At 62.7% G+C, this 16,682-nt stretch overlaps 1 protein-coding gene across 5 annotated transcripts in view; it reads right to left on the bottom strand.

The window, feature by feature from the left end:
* Septin9 (septin 9) overlaps positions 1 to 16,682 on the bottom strand; it is a 139,176-nt gene that overhangs the window by 31,526 nt on the left and 90,968 nt on the right. The gene's annotated exons all lie outside the window — the stretch shown is intronic.

The following is a 16,682-nucleotide window of genomic DNA, read 5'->3' as shown; positions in this document are numbered from 1 at the left end:
CCCCTGGAGGACGGAGTTTGAGGACAGCTCAAGCAAAACCCAAGAGCTCAGCTCACGGGATGAAGCTCAAGCGGTAGAGCGCTTTTTGCCCAGCATGTGTGAGGCCCCAGGGGCTTTTCCCCAGTCTACCCCTCCTTCTTGGGCCCAGACAGGCAGCTCGAGGAACCAGCCAACAGCCAAAGGATGCTGGGAGGGATGTCAGCCTCCCTCTCATCAGGGCTGCCCTGGAGCCTCAGACCCGAGGTCTCCGGGTCGCCTCCTGGGAGGCACGGGAGATCCCTTGATCTCTCCTCCTCTCTCCTCTTGCTCTCAGACTTGCCCTTTTCACCCCCCCCCCATCTTTCTGGATGCACAGACCACATTCCCAAAATGCACCTCACCTGGTCCAGCAAGCCCACCCTTCCCCGCCCTCCTCCTCCAGATTCCTGGCACAGGATGGCCCGTGCCCCTCTCAGCAGATGCTTGCTGGGCCAAAGGAGGCTGCATCCCTCTGCTTCCCAGCCAGGCCAGACCTTTCACATGACACGCTGTCCTCAGGTGCCTGGGGGGGGGTCTGCCATCCAGCCCCCCAGCCTTAGGGAAGAGGCCTCACAACTGCCCAAGTGCCCCTCCAGCAACAGACACAAGCCCCAAGTGGGACCTTAGATTTTCCTAGACACCACACTGAAAACCCTAAGAAGAATCAGGTGGCATTCACAGTGATAGAATTTTAATCAGCCCAATAAGAGCCAAAAGGTTGTGATGACATGTACCACGTAACTAGCATAAACATGTCAAGGGATAGCCTTTCTGTGGAAAGACTCCAAAATCCAGAGTGTGTGTGCGTGTGTGTGTGTGTGCATGTGTGTGTGTGTGTGTGTGTGTGTGTGTGTGTGTCTCTTTACTGGAGCTTGAACTCAAGGCCTGGGCATTGTCCTCCAGCTTTTTCGATCAAGGCCAATACTCCACTGCTTGAGCCTCACCTCCACTTGGGGCTTCTTGATGTTAAGACCCTTGCAGATTTTCCTGCCTGGGCTGGTTTCAAATGGCCATCCTCTAGATCTCAGCCTCCTCAGTAGCTGGGACTACAGGCGTGAGCCAGCAGCACCTGGCCGGTTACCCTTACAGCACCTCTCAGCCGGGACCAACCCCGTGTGCGGTGACCAGCCTGCGGCCAGTGGCGGCTGTGCCAGGCACTAAGGCCTCCGCGGGCATTTCCTCCCAAGCTCCTCCATGCCAACGGGGGCAACGCCCTTCTCGGAGACCCTCACTCACATCCAGTACCCAGTCCACAAGGCCCAGGCAGAGGTGGACAGCACAAAACTCGGTGAGACTTGCACTGACCACAAGAGGCACAGAGTCCCCGAGTGCCAGCGCGGTCCCCACCCCGGGACTTTTCTCCCAAGTTCCCGTCAAAGGACACAGTTTCCCTGAAGGAGTGACTACGCCGGCCAAGCGCCGTAACACTGTGCCAAGCTCACCAGCCCCGGAGCCCGCCCCAGCCCCTCCCTTCTCTCTCACGTTGGCCTTTGGGCGGCAGGGCGGGCTGCACCCAGAGCCACTGGCAGACACGGGCCTGTGGCCGGCGGGCAGGTGGCTGAATGTCCGAATGTCCCCTGTCCGTCGCAGGAGGGCTCTGACTCGGGGCCTGGGAAGTTACTCGGGGGAAATGCAGAGAGAGTAAAAACTGGGGGCGTTCAAGCCAAGACCCCAGGAAGGAGGGAGGAGGGGAGAGGGTGGCAGACACCCAGGCTCCTTCAACTCCTGCCCTTCCGGAGGCTTCTGCTGCGGGCCCACAGCTTTCCAGCAGCCAACTCATCACGCCATGTTTATTTATTGTGAAGTCACATGGAATTGCACTTTAAAGAGGAATTTATAGAGTCCGAAAGCAGAGGTGGCTGCCGGCCAGGAGGGGAGGGCGGGGCGCGGGGCTTCCGCTCCCAGGGGATCCAGAGGGCGCCACGTCCGGAAGGAAGGAAGGAAGGAAGGAAAAGGAAGTCTAACTAACCAGCAAAAAGCTACAAGTGGAGCCGTGGCTCAAGTGGTCGCACACCAGCCTGAGGGAAAGAGACAGTAGTGCCCAGGTCCTGAGTTCAAGCCCCAGTACCAGCACACAAAAGGGGGGGTTGCGATAAAGGTGGGCAGCGGCGCTGGAGAGCAGGGACCCGTGGGAGCCCGGCAGCCCCCTTGGGGCGTCCCTCCCGCGCCCAGCCGACAGGAAGAAGGCACTGCGCAGGCTCGGTGACTGCAGGAAGTTCCGGACACCACGAGCTCTGCCCACAGCACCGCACCCACATGGCTTCCACACACGCGTGTGTGCACACACACTCACCTGCCTCCCCCGCTCCACACCCTGACCACCGCGAGGCCAGGCTGTGGGTTCAAGTTCCCCTCGCACTCCCCACCCACTCTCCCAGGCCCAGAGCGGCCCCCAGGGAAGGAGGGAGGGCAGGGCTGCAGCGGCCGGGGCCGGTGGCCCTGCCACAGTAGGCTGCATCTTTCTTCCCGTCCCTTCTCTCGGGGTCTAGGAGCGAGCTTCTTTCCCGGACCCCCCTCCGCCCACACCCACTCCGTCTCTGGGCAGCACGACCTCTGGGGCCCTGTCCAGTCATTCCCCCCGTACCCCAATGACCCCTCCTCACCAGGTGCCCCCCCCCCGCACCAGCTCCCCCCGCCTCACCCTGTCCTCTGCTCCCAGGGCTCCTCATCTCCCTGACTCCCAATCTTGGGGTGACCCCCCAGCTTGCTGCTGACAGGCCATGGCCCCTTCACCCCTGGAGCTCCACATTTGGGGCCTCCCATGCCGGGCCTCAGCCCCTTCCTCCCAGCCTGCAAGTCACCTTCGGTTGTGGCGACTCTATGGTCCCTCCCTGCTGCCACGTCCCGGCCGCCTGCCCACACGACCCTGCCACCGGCCCGCCTGGCCTGCGCAGACCCAGAAGCCCCTGGGCTCCGATGGAGATGGAGCTCCTCCCCGGCTGCCAGGACCCCGCACGCACCCTCCCCCCGTCCCGCGTCCTCACCAGGACCCCCACACGCCCCCCCCCGTCCTGCGTCCTCCCCGGGACCCCCACACGCCCCCCCCCCCGTCCTGCGTCCTCCCTGGCTGTCAGGACCCCGCACACCCCCTGTCCCGCGTCCCCACCGGGAGCCCCGCACGCCCCCCGTCCCGCGTCCTTCCCGGGACCCCCGCACGCCCCCCGTCCTGCGTCCTCACCGGGACCCCCGCACGCCCCCCGTCCCGCATCCTCCCCGGGACCCCCCGCACGCCCCCCGTCCCGCGTCCTCACCGGGACCCCCACACGCCCCCCCCCCGTCCCGCGTCCTCCCCGGCTGCCAGGACCCCGCACACCCCCTGTCCCGCGTCCTCACCGGGACCCCCGCACGCCCCCAGTCCCGTGTCCTTCCCGGGACCCCCCGCACGCCCCCAGTCCCGTGTCCTCACCGGGACCCCCACACGCCCCCCGTCCCGCATCCTTCCCGGGACCCCCGCACGCCCCCCCGTCCTTCCTGGGACCCCCCGCACGCCCCCCGTCCCGCGTCCTTCCCGGGACCCCTGCACGCCCCCCCCCCCCCCGTCCCGCGTCCTCACCAGGACCCCCGCACGCGCCCCGTCCCGCGTCCTTCCCGGGACCCCTGCACGCCCCCCCCCCGTCCCGCGTCCTCACCAGGACCCCCGCACGCCCCCCCCAGGTGTGCGTCCTCATTATCCCCCATCTTACAGAAGCCCCAGGCCTGTTTCAGCTCGGCCCTGTCCCCCAACCCACCTCCATGGCTGGTGCCACCCCCCTCCCAGTGGACTGGGGAAGAGGCAGCTGACGACTCCTCCCACATCTCCACGGCAACAGACCACAAGGAGGTGAACCTCAGGGCGCCCCACTTCCCCCAGCCCGTGTCAGGGAGCACACAGCACTTCACAGCTCTTCTTTCTTCATGGGCCCAGCCAGGCACGATGGGGCATGCCTGTAATCCCAGCCCTCAGGAGGCTGAGGCAAACAGGGTTAAACAGGGAAGCTCTGTCTCCAAAACCAAGAGACCAACATACAAGGCTACCAGTACCCCCAAGAGCCTGGGTTCGAAGCCAGGCACACGATCTGCAGGTGACTGTGGTGTTACTCGCACATGACCACCTGGCAGATGGGCTCCCGCGGCGCACCTCCCAGCGGGCACACCTCCAGCAGTGTCCCCGGGCCGCTGGCTCCCCACGGGCCCTGTCCCCCAGGCCCTGCCTCCTCCCCACTCTCTCAGGCCCAGGCTCCAACCTCTGGGCTGACACAAATCAAGGCCCAAACAAGACAGTCAGAGCCAAGTTCATTTCCACAACAACCCCGCCAGGCCCCAGGTCCTCAGCGAGCAGCTACATCTACAGCAACGCATCCAACACTTCCCCAGGTTGGTGGCTGAGGAAATGTCTTCAGATCTTATCTATTGATTGATTTTTGCAATCTGGGGGTTTGAACTTGGGGCCTCATGCTTGCTGGGCTGGCGTGACACTGCTGAGCTGTTTTTCATTCACTATTATTATTATTTTGGTTGGTCATGGGGCTTAAACTCTGGGCCTGGGCACTGTCCCTCAGCTTTTCAGCTCAAGGCTAGCACTCTACCACTTGAGCCACAGTGCTACTTCCGGCTTTTTCTGCTTATGTGAATCTGAGGAATCGAACCCGGGCCTCGTGCATGTGAGGCAAGTGCTCTACCCCTGAGCCACCTTCCCGGCCCCCACTCATTAGTAGGGAGGGGCCACAAGTCTGAGCTGCGATCTGCCTACTTTTAGGGAGTAGGCTTTCCCTGATCCTCTGATCCCAGCTTCCCACGTGGTTAGGGGCCCAGCCATGGGCAAAGGAAAGGACCTTAGGAACTTTTTGGCCCAGGCTGGCCTCAAACTATGATCCTCCCATTCTCAACGCAGATGATAACTGTGAGCCCCTGGTGCCCAGCATTAGGGGACTCTTGCTGTGTAGAGTTTCAAAATATAACCAACAAAACCCTGTTTGATTTCCTGAGTGATCTTTAGCTAGTCCTAGAACTCTGGCTGTGGAAACCCTTTGCCTGGAAGGCCTAACCATGGTCTGCATGCAACACCATTTAGAAAACTCTGGCTTAGCCCCACAGACCGATGGTCTTGCTGTGGACCACACCCCAGCCTGCCAGGCAGGACTAGGGAACCCCAGAGGTAGGAGGGCTTGTTGGGGGAAGGGGGGGCGGGGAGGAGGGCGCCCACAGATCATGGGATGGCGCTTTGAGATCCAAATTCCTAAATTACCAGGAGATCAAAGAATGGTCACTGCTGCACAGTTTACAAAGGCAAACCAAAACAATAAACAAAAACCTGGCAATTACCCAATGGCCAATAAATATTGCACAGCAATAAAAATAAGCAATGCAGGAGCGCAGCATAAACGAATTTCAGACTCAGACATAAAAAGCTGCCAGGCACCAGTGGCTCACACCTATCATCCTAGCTACTCAGGAGGCTGAGATCTGAGGATCATGGTTCAAAGCCAGCCCTGGCAGGGAAGTCCCTGAGACTCTTATCTCCAAATGAACCAGCAAAAAGCCAGAAGTGAAGCTGAAGCTCAAGTGGTAGAGCACTGGTCTTGAGCAAGAAAGCTCAGGGACAGCACCTAGGCCCCAAGTTCAAATCCCAGGACTTGAAAGTAAAAGGCTGCAAAATAAGGACGCTTACTCCGGAAGCCGTGCTAGGTATATAGTTTCATGTTGTACAAAATGACACAGATTACAGAGGAAGGTGCTTTAGAGAGCTGGGAGGCATGTGTAAGCATAGCGAGTGAAAACGCAAGCTGGGGCTAGGAGGAGGAAATGCACCACCGGTACCTGCTGTCTGCCATCTGCACTGATGATTATTTTTAAAAATTCAAAAGGCAGCTGGGCATGGTGACTCACACCTGTAATCCAACCCTACCTGGTCGGCAGGGAAGATTGAGGTGAAAAAAGTTAGCGAGACCTTCATCTCAACTCGTAAAAGCTGGGCATGGTGGTTCACACCTATCATCCCAGTCACATGGGAAGTGTAAATGGATTTGTGGTCTGGGCCAGCAGGACATAAGCCTGAGACCCTGTTGGAAAACAACTAAACAGGGTGGAGGCAGGGCTTATGCGGTGGAGTGCCTGTCAAGCAAACGCCAAATCTCAAGTTCAAACCCCAGTGCTGCCAAAGGAACCAACAAAATACTGCAAGAGCAGATGAGCCGACATGCCGGTGCATGCCTGTAATCCCAGCGCTCAGCAGGCAGCAGGATGGCAAACTGGAGGCCAGCCTGGGCTCCAGGGTGAGGCCCTCTCCCCAGACCAAGCAACAACCATGACAGCAAGCTCCGGGAAGTGCGGCCCTCCCCTGCCCTGCAGTGTGAGGAGCAGTGAGGTGGGGCTGGGAAGGTGGCTCAGTGGTAGAGCGCTTGCCTTGCATGCCTGAGGCCCTGGGTTCAATCCCTGAGCACCACATAAGCAGAAAAAGCCGGAAGTGGCGCTGTGGCTCAAGAGGTGGAGCGTTAGCCTTGAGCAAAAGAAGCTCAGCGACAGCACCCAGGCCTTGAATTCAGGCCCCACGACCGACAAAAAAAAACAACAAAAGTGAAGTTTCTGTGGTCACGTGGCTGTGTGACCTGGGAGACGGGCCATGACCACCGAGCCTCAGTTTACCTCACCAGCCCTCTCTAGAAGAATCCCATGGATTAACATACAAACATTGAAAGCTCACGCTACTATAATCCCAGCTACTCAGGAGGCTGAGATCTGAAGATCGAGGTTCAAAGCCAGCCCGGGCAGGAAACTCTAATCTCCAATAAGCCAGTAGAAAACCAGAAGTGGTGCTGTGGCTCAAGCGGTAGAGCGCTTATTTTGAGCTGAAGAGCGCAGGGACAGCGCCCAGGCCTAGAGTCCAAGCCCCACGACCAACAAAAACAAAAAACAAAAAGCCTTTGAAAAGCATGCAAGCAAGGGCTCTGGGCAGCCTCGGGGCTGCTCTCCTGCCTTGGCTCGGCTCTCCCAGCGGAGTCTCGGTCTCAGCCCTGGGGCGTGACGCCTTTCAAGCTTGGCTGTCCAGATGCAACCATCAGCCTGGGATTGGCTGTCAGTGTGTGTGGGGGGGCGCAAACAGGAGAGAGCAGAACAGACACTGTCAGACGACATGAGCAGCCGCCCAAGCGCCCCCTCCTTCTGCCCACCCAGACCCAGCCCATGGAAAGGAGCTGGCTTTTGTCTTGGTGCTGTTGGGGGTGGAACCCAGGGCCTCATGCATGCTAGGCAAGGGTTCTACCACTGAGCCCTGCCCAGCCCAGCCCAGCCCAGCCCTGCCCTGCCCAGCCCTGCCCAGCCCTGCCCTGCCCTGCCCAGCCCTGCCCAGCCCAGCCCAGCCCAGCCCAGCCCAGCCCAGCCTAGCCCTGCCCTGCCCAGCCCAGCCCAGCCCCGCCCAGCCCCGCCCCGCCCAGCCCAGCCCCGCCCAGCCCCGCCAAGCCCAGCCCAGCCCAGCCCTGCCCTGCCCTGCCCAGCCCTGCCCAGCCCTGCCCTGCCCTGCCCTGCCCAGCCCAGCCCAGCCCAGCCCTGCCCAGCCCTGCCCTGCCCTGCCCAGCCCAGCCCAGCCCTGCCCTGCCCTGCCCTGCCCTGCCCTGCCCAGCCCAGCCCAGCCCAGCCCAGCCCTGCCCTGCCCAGCCCTGCCCTGCCCAGCCCTGCCCAGCCCTGCCCTGCCCTGCCCAGCCCAGCCCAGCCCAGCCCAGCCCAGCCCTGCCCAGCCCAGCCCTGCCCTGCCCTGCCCTGACCAGCCCTGCCCAGCCCAGCCCTGCCCTGCCCAGCCCTGCCCAGCCCAGCCCAGCCCAGCCCAGCCCTGCCCTGCCCTGACCAGCCCTGCCCAGCCCAGCCCTGCCCTGCCCAGCCCTGCCCAGCCCTGCCCAGCCCAGCCCTGCCCTGGGCAAACATTTTTTTTTCTGTGTGCCCCAGTCCTAGGGCCTGAACTCATGGCCCAGATGCTGACCCTGAACACTAGCGCCCCACCACGAGCCCCACCTCCACTTTAGGCTTTTTGCTGGTTAACTGAAGACAAAAGTCACACAGACTTCCCTGCCCGGGCTGGCTTTGAACTGAGACCTTGGAGATCTCAGCCTCCTGAGTAGCTAGGATGACAGCGTGAGTCACCTAGCCCAGGCAAGTTTCTGAACCTGCAGGTGGGCATGCAGTCTCTCATCTGCATAAGTGGGGGGTCAGCGAGGTCAGTAGCTCTGGGGGCCCAGCGGGGGTCCCCAGCCTCCGTGCTCTGGGCTGGGGGAGGCATGCGCAGTGGGGACAGGGAGCTATCGGCCCGCCCTCTCAATGGAAGCGAGTGGAAACTGCTCTCTGCCCACGAGCCACCTGTGTCGGCCGCATCCACAAGATCTGGCACATTCTCTCCAGAAAGTTCCGCGATGGAATAAATACCACAAACCTTTCTGTGCCAGCCGCAGGCCTGCAGCGGGCTGGTGGCTTTGCACACGCCTGTCACAGGCCCCGAGGGCCGGGCACGGCCGCCCTGGGTGGGGGGGGGTCCTTCACAGACATGGGGCGGCGGCTTGGCTCTGGGGACAGGGACAAGGAAGGCCCAGATGGCAGGAATGGGTAAAGTCCTGCAGCCGGGGGGGGGGGGGGGGGGGGGTGGAGGCGGCGGGCGGGCGGGCGGCATGGAAGGGCAGCCCCTAGCACTTGCTGCAGCCCCGGATCTTAGGACCGCAGCAGTTTGGGGTCCCCCCCAGGAGAGGAGAATGCTTAGGGTAAGATGCTGCGAGCCTGCTGGCAGCTCCCTGCAGGAAGGACCCTGGCCACTCCACTTCCGTTTCCTCACAAGGCCTGACAACGCTGAGTCACAAAAAGGAAGCAGATGCACCAGCCCACACGCCCACCTGCCCCGTGGAAGGGGGAACAGTTGTGTTCCGCTCCCCAAGCTGTGAGGGTCTAGAGACACCCGGAACCACCCAGGGCCGGGCCCCGCCCTCCTGCCCTGCTGAGGATGCGTACTTGTGTTGGAGATGCCAGGCTACTCAGACCTCTGGGCCAGCACAAGGTGCTAGCGGCTCATCCCGGAGGCTCTGGGCGGCGTCTGCTCCCCAGCTCCTTGGCCTGTCCCAACCTCTCCCCAGCCTCTGCTGGGCGCTGTGCTGGGGCGCTGGGCCCTGGGGACAACTGGACTAATCTGTCCATTTGTTTACTTCTGGCAGTACTGGGTGTTGAACTCACAGCCCCCCCCCCCGCCCCCCACGCGCTTGCTGGGCAGGTGCCCCACCGCACAGGCCATGCCTCCAGCCCCTCTGAGTGGTGATGGCCGGGTCAGGGCTGACTCCGTGGCCTGGCCTAGGATCCCCTTCCACACATCACTGAGGATGCTGTGCGTCTCCCGCGGGGCTGGGCTAGCAGGCGTGCGTCTCTGCACCCAGCCATGGAGCTGAGATGGAGACTCACAAATTTTTATGCCCAGGCTAGCCTCCTCCCCGTTCTGTCATGGGGTGAGCCACCACTCCCGGCAAATCTGCCTATTTTAAAGCCAGCTGATGCCGAGTGCTGGTGGCTCACGCCTGTCATCCTCGCTACTCAGGAGGCTAAGATCTGAGGATTGCAGTTCAAAGCCAGGCTGGGCAGGAAAGTCCATGAGACTCTTATCTCCAATGAACCACCACAAAATGGGAAGTGGCCTTGTGGCTCAAGTGGTAGAGCACTCGCCTCGAGCTGAAGAACTGAGGGACAGCACCCAGGCCCAGAGTTCAAGCCCCGAGACTGACAAAATAAAATAAGATAAATGCAGCTGATGCACAAGGCAAATGCCATCTGCAAGCTCAGAGCCGCAGGCACCTGGGGAACAGGCTTCGGACTCGCTCCCCCAGCTCTAAAGACACGGCCATCACAGACCCGACTCTGTCCACCCCTCTGGCCCTCACCTAGATGGCAGGGTGGAGGGGACGCAGGCCCCGACACGGCCAGTGGGGGTTCACACCGCCGCTGTCTGTGACGTGTGCGGTGCCCTGAGAGAGGCACTGGCCGCGAGGTGCTCGGAGCCGCGCCCGGCGCAGACCCCGGCCACCGGACGCTCGCACGAGACCCACGCGCCAAGCCGCGTGAGCCACGGGAGATGGCACTGCCGCCACTTCCCGGACGTCCAGCACACGCTGGGGATGTCCGGTGCCACCTGGGCCCCGGGCGGGCGGACGCCACCCCGCGACCCCGCACCTGCCCGGAGCTCGGGACAGCGTCTCCAGACACCGAGTCTCCCCTGGCTTGGCACCCAGCTGCCCTGCAAGCCGGGGCCTGGGCAGCGTGGGACAGCCTGGAGACCTCCTTCCCTGGAGAAGAGGGGCTCCAGCCCGGGACCAGCTCATGGGGCTTGGTGGGTGGGCGGGGCTCTGGCTCTGGCTCTGGGTGGAGCCTCCCAGGCCTCCTTTCTCCCGGGCTTGCGGCTCTCCCCACCCGCGCTGCTGGGTCTGCGCTCTGGTCCGGCCAGCCGCTGCCTCGGCCTGCTGGGATTTCTTGGCTGCACTGTGGGAGGGGCGGGAGACCTGGGGGAAGCCTGGGGCCTCTCCTCCAGGGGACCCTAGGTGACCAGCTCACCCTGGGAGGGGCCTCGGTGGCTCTTGATCGCCCCAGGACCAGGCCAGTGGCTGGGAGGCTGTGGTTGGGGAGGCCAGCGCCCCCTTCCCTCCAGGGCAGAGTCCCGGCTGAGGCTCTGGGGCCGGGCAGTCCTGGCTCAGGGAAAGGGGAAGCGAGTCCTCCCCTCCCCCAGCAGTGGGGGTGGGAGAGGAAGGGGCCGGGCCTGACCCCCACCCCCACTCTGTCCCCGGGACAACGCCAGGCCCTGGCTTTGCCAAATCCCAGTAATGAATCCCACACCCTCCCCCCCCAGCACAGCTGGCCGGCAGAAGTTGCTGGAATGGAGCAGAGGTGCCGCTGCCCAGCCCTCCACCCACAGCCCCTTCCTCAGCAGATAAGGCTTCTCTGTTCCGGCTGAGGAGGCTCCAAGGAGAGGATGCGCATTAACCCCTTCCCACCCGGGCGGCCTGCAGCCCGGGGTTGGGGCCTGGGGCCTCGGGTCATGCGCAGGCTGCAGCTCCTGAAGCAGCCCACAGGAGGCAACCAGGGCACCCATCACCACGCCGCCGTCTGGCTGCCACTGTCAGGCCTCCCGCAGACCCGGCCCTGCGGATCTCCCCGCCGGCGGCTCTGCAGGCAGCGAGGAGGGCAGAGGGCGGAGGGTGAAGGCTCATCGGGCAGGTGAGTCACCCCGGGAGGCGGCAGCCCGGGACCGCTCCTCATCTTCCGCGAACCCTGAGCCCATGGGGGGCGCTGCGTGAGGCTGGCCTGTTCGGAAAGGCGCCGTCGAGGGCGGGCAGCCAGGGCTGGCAGAGCCCAGGGAAGAGGCTGCAACCCAAAGCCCTGGCCGCTGCGTGCCTCCAAGCAGCCTGCGCAGCCTCTCTGCGCCCGGGTTGTATCAGAGTCCGTGTGGCGGGGAGGCCCGGGGAGCCCGGCACGCATCGCCTCTGCCACTGTGGCCGCCGTGGCCCTGTGGTGCGACCCTGGACCCTGTAGCCCACCGAGGGTCTCGGGCACGGCCACCTGGCCTGTCCAGCCAGAGGGGAAAGCAGGCTGCCCTCAATCCGTGGCCCGCGTGGTGCCCCGGGGACCCGGAGAGGCACAGAGAGGTTAGAGGAGGCGCTCAGGTCACACAGCAGCCCTCGCCACAGAACCAGGTTCCACAGAAACTTCTACAGAAAGCCACCAGGGGAAGCGGCCTCCTGTCTCCTCCTACCCCCCAGCCCCACCACACAGGGGACCCTCGGGAGGGCAAAGGACTTCATTAGCACCAGGCCATGTGCAGGGGGGAGGAGGGGCAGGGGCAGGAAACAACACTGTGGGCTGGGATCCGGGGGATGGAAGGGCAGGGGTGGCTAGCTCAGGGGGGCGGGGCCTGGCCCGGATGACGGACATGACACCCACGGGACACACCGCGGTCAGCGGTCAGCGCTGTCCCTCAGCCGTCTTGCTGACCACTTGAACTGCAGCTGTTGCACTTTTGGTTTTTTGTGATCAATGGAAGAGTCTCATGGGCTTTCCTGCCCAGGCTGGCTTTGAACCACGATCCTCAGGTCTCAGCCTCCTGAGTAGCTGGGATGACAGGCGTGAGCCTCGGGCGGGCAGCTGGCTAGCATCTCATTTTGTGTAGGAGGAAATTCTCCTGCATTTGGGGGCCGCCGGGAGCTGGGTTTCTATAGCAAAGCCCGAGCATCTGCCAGAGCGTGGAGGGGCTGGGCAGCGTGGGCCTTTCTGGACGCGAGGATGCGGGGCCGGCCAGGGGCTGCGCCAGGGCCACGCTCCCGGGAGAGGACCCTGGGCACGCCACCCCCGGGAGGCAGGAACTGCGGTCTGGCCTAGAGCTCCCGCTACGATGGCTTCCAGAAAAAGCATTCCATTCCTGTTGCTGTCAGGGTCCTGAGGTGCCAGGATATTCTAGAAGGGCAACTCCAGCACAAGCTGGCAGGAGCTAGGGCATGGAGACCCTATGACAGCACACCACACATCCTGCAGTCCCCCCCGTCCCCTCCGGTTCTCCCATCTCCTTCTCCATCGGCACATCAGGAAATGGCTCAGAGAGGTTAAGACGCCTGCCTCGATCACGGGGCAAACTTCACATTCTGCCCCGCCCCTTCTGTCTCCAGCGCCCGGGTCCGGCCGGCGCTGAGAGGCCTCGGAAAGCCCATCAGTGAATGGGTGCCCTCCGTGGAGGGAGGGCAGCGGGCCTCGGTCCTCCTGCCCAGGTGACCACGGCGGGCGGGGTAGAACCTCCCTGGCCAGTGGGCTCTAAGCCAGGTGCTCATTGGCATGCACGCACGCGCATGCGCATGCGCACAGAGCAGACGTGGCCAGAGTGTGGTCTCCAGACAGGAAGGTAGTCACGCCCTTAGCTGAGGCTGCACCGTCAGTGAGGAGCTGGCTGGGTTGCAGCCGGGCCTCAGTGCTCTCCACCCAGGCCTGGCTCACACCTGCCACGCGGGGCCATTCCCTGGCCACCAGTCCAGCTTCTGCTGCAAACCCCAGCCCGTCCCCAACTCCACGAGAGCCCTTCAAATGGCTTTGTCTGCCGGTTGTAGGTCTTGAACTCAGGGCCTGGGCGCTGTCCCTCAGCTCTTCTCAAGGCTCGCGCTCTACCGAGTTGAGCCGTAGCGCCACTTCTGGTTTCTGCTGGTTCTTTGGATATGAGTTTCATGGACTTTCCTGCCCAGGCTGGCTTTGAACTGGGATCCTCGGATCTCAGCCTCTTAAGTGGCTAGGATTCCAGGCGTGAGCCGCTGGCGCCCGGCTCCCCAGTGGCTTGAGCGCCCCACCCCCCACCCCAGGCAGTTTGTCCCCGTCCCCTCGCAGTCTCGCGCAGGGGCGCAGCACGAGAATGTGGTGGGTGGTACATGCCAGGGGAAGTATTTGAGCTGGATCTTAAAAATTAAAAAGACAGCTGGGCGCCAGTGGCTCACGCCTGTCATCCTAGCTACTCAGGAGGCTGAGATCTGAGGATCACAGTTCAAAGCCAGCCCCGGCAGGAATGTCCATGAGATTCTTATCTCCAATGAACCACTCAGAAAACCAGAAGTGAGCTGTGGCTCAAGTAGTAGAGCGCTCATCTTGAGCTGAAGAGGTGAGGGGCAGAGCCCAGGCCCTGAGTTCAAGCCCCAATACCAGCAACAAGGGGGAAAAAAGTCACCATGAACGGCCGGAAGTGTTTCATGGGGAAGGACGGCAGCCATGCTCGGCAGCCCGGGCTCGGGGAGGGGATGGGTGGCTCCTAGGGGCCTGGGCGGGGCGGGGCCGGGGCTGGAGTCTCTGGGCCGTTCCTTCTCCAGAGCTGGGGAGGCCCGCCGCTCCACTGCCTCCAATGCTGGCCGCAGGGAGCGCAGGTTCAGCCAGCGTTTGCATCAACATGCTCCCCTTTATCCCTGGCCTGGTGGGGCCCCCACCTCAGGCAGGGCAACCCCAGGAAAAACGCTGGCCAGGAGGAACCTGCGGAGAAGAGGAGCCCCTTCCGGAGACAGCGGAGTAAAAGTGCCACGGAGCCAAGTCCTCCCCAGGAACCAGGGCCTTGCTGGCTGGGGAGTCCCACTGCAGGGCCATTGTCCTCCAGCTGTGGGAGGGGCTGGGCTGGGGCTGGGGCGGGGGTGGGGCAGGGGGTGGACTGGGGCTGGGGCTGGGCTGAGGATGGGGATGGGACTGGGGCTGGGGCTGGGGCTGGGGTTGGGGCAGGGGCTGGGGCTGGGGGGAGGTTGTCAGCTTCACAGCGGAGGCCCTGGGCTGTGGTGGGGCGTGGCTACCCGCTGTCCACTGTCCTGATGGCTGGCAGCACTAATGACCCTGGGGGGTCCGGGCAGGACAGAGCTGGGGCTCCTCAATCTGCCTGTGGTGTTCACATGGGGCAGGGATCACTGGCCCCTCTTTCTAGACCAGGAAGCTAGTGGTTCCAGAAGGTTCCTGGGGGTGCCCTGTGTACAGGTGGGCACGCAGGGACCAGGGCTGAGTCCCCCTCTCTCTGTGAGGTCCATGTGCACATGGGGGGGGGAAGGGGGAGGGCCCTGATTGCTCGGCTGGGGCCTGGCCACCCACCCCACCCGCGCCATCTGGGCCATTCCACTCCGGCTTCCCTGCCAGTGCCCGCGGGGACGCTGTGGATGTGCAGCCGGCAGGGGTCAGGCGTCCAGCATGAGGGAGGCCTGGCACTGCCTGGCACCTGCGGTGTTCCCACAAGTCTGTCTCACTGTGCAGCCCGGGCAGGCCTTGGGCCTGTGATCCTCCCTCTGCGGGCTCCAAAGTGCAGGTATTACAGGTGTGCGCCACCCCACCCATCCCTCCTCCGCTTCTGAACCGCCTCCCCCTCCCCTGCGGCCAGCGCTCTCCCCCAGCTTGGCCGTGAGGACAGAAGCAGTCCCCCGCACACGAACGGGTCCCCAGAGAAGCTTCACGCTCCTGCCTCATGGCCCTACAGCCCCACGGCCCCACGGCGGAGGGGGCCCCTCCATGGGACTCCCACAACCCAGCCATGCCCAGAGCCAGGCCGCCCGGCACGGACCTCAGCAACTCCCAGCTACAGCAATGCCACAGCTGTATCAACCTAACACCACGCACAGACCCGGCACCCCCTCCAGGAAGCCTTCCCTGACTGCTCCACATAGGCTGGGCCGGCTGGCCCTCTGTGCTCCCCAGGCCTCGGCCGGGCACCAGGCCCCTGTCCTTGGGTTGTGGGGAACCCATTGGGCCTTGCGGAAAGTCCCGGAGCCTGGGCTGCACGGTGCTGCAGAGCAGCTGACCAGGCCAGGCCTGAAGGCCACGGCGGGAAAGCGGCTAGGAAAGAGACCTCCCAGGAAGGAACACGAGGCCGACACCCTGGGGGGGCTGCGAACCAGCCTGCCTGTCCTTGGAGCAAGATGGGGGTGTGGGGGGGCATGGCGGCCACCCCCGCACAACCCTGTGACCCCACAGAGCAGGCTCCATGCCAAGTGACTGACTCTCCACTCGGGCGCCGTGTGCTGCCGCTGCACACCTCCAGAGGGCGCTCTTCCCACACGCCGCCACTAGGGCTGGGGAGCCACAGGTCCTTGCCAGCAAACACGAGGCACAAGACGGGGGGGGGGGCGGGGGGTGCACTTAGACATTAGACTCAGGATCTGTTTTGGAAGCAGCTACAGGTCCTGAAAATGTATAGGAAGATTCCTAAACAGAGCCAGGCAGCTGGGCCAGCAGGAGACAGCGGGCCGGGCCTGAAAGCAGCCTCAGAAGGTGACCCCCTCCTCCCAGGGCCACCCCCGGCCGGGCTGACTCCTGTCCCTCGCTTCCCAGACCCTGGCACAGAGCCCAGCAGAGTCTCTCCCCTCTCCAGAGGAAAACCTGGGCCCCCCTCCCACGTCCTCCCTCCTGGGCCACACAGCCCTCAAAGAACTGCAAGCTGCAGGGCTGCAACCTGCAGATATACACACAGACTCTGCTCATGCACAGCCAGCATGCAGGATTGCTGAGGGCTGGCTGGCTGGTTGGATGGATGGATGGATGGATGGATGGATGGATGGATGGGTGTGTGGGTGGGTGGGTGGATAGATGGGTGGCTGGCTGGCTGGCTGGCTGGATGGATGGATGGGTGTGGGGGTGGCTGGCTGGCCGGATGGGATACTCAGTCTACTAAGGACATGGAAGAGGATAAACGGTAATATAGGAGATAAATATGATCAATGTACATCATGTGCTCACATGGAAATGTCATAATGAATCTATTATTTGTACAAGCAATAGATACTAACTAAAAAACCTGATAGCTTAAAAATATATTATGGGATTGATTAATTTTTTTAAAAAATGGATGGATGGGCTGGGAAGGTGGCTCAGTGGTAGAGCGCTTGCCTTGTAATGCATGAGGCCCTGGGTTCAATTCCTCAGCACTACATAAGAAAAAAGCCAGAAGTGGTGCTGTGGCTCAAGTGGTAGAGCGCTAGCCTTGAGCTGAAGAGCTGAGGGACAGCGCCCAGGCCCAGAGTTCAGGCCCCACGACTGGACCCAAAAAAAAAAAAAATTAATTAATTAATTAATTAATTAATTAAAAAAAATGGATGGATGATGGATAGAAGGATGGATGGGTGGATATATAGATTATGAATGATGGATGGAGAGATGATGGATAGTTAAACAAGGGATAGATGGATGGACAA

This window comes from Dipodomys spectabilis, unplaced genomic scaffold (assembly GCF_019054845.1).
Source record: "Dipodomys spectabilis isolate Male_0828 unplaced genomic scaffold, ASM1905484v1 ptg000329l, whole genome shotgun sequence".
In the NCBI taxonomy this organism is placed as follows: Eukaryota; Metazoa; Chordata; class Mammalia; order Rodentia; family Heteromyidae; genus Dipodomys; species Dipodomys spectabilis.
The sequence above is the reverse complement of the archived record's forward strand: the minus strand, read 5'-3'. Positions and strand labels throughout refer to the sequence as shown.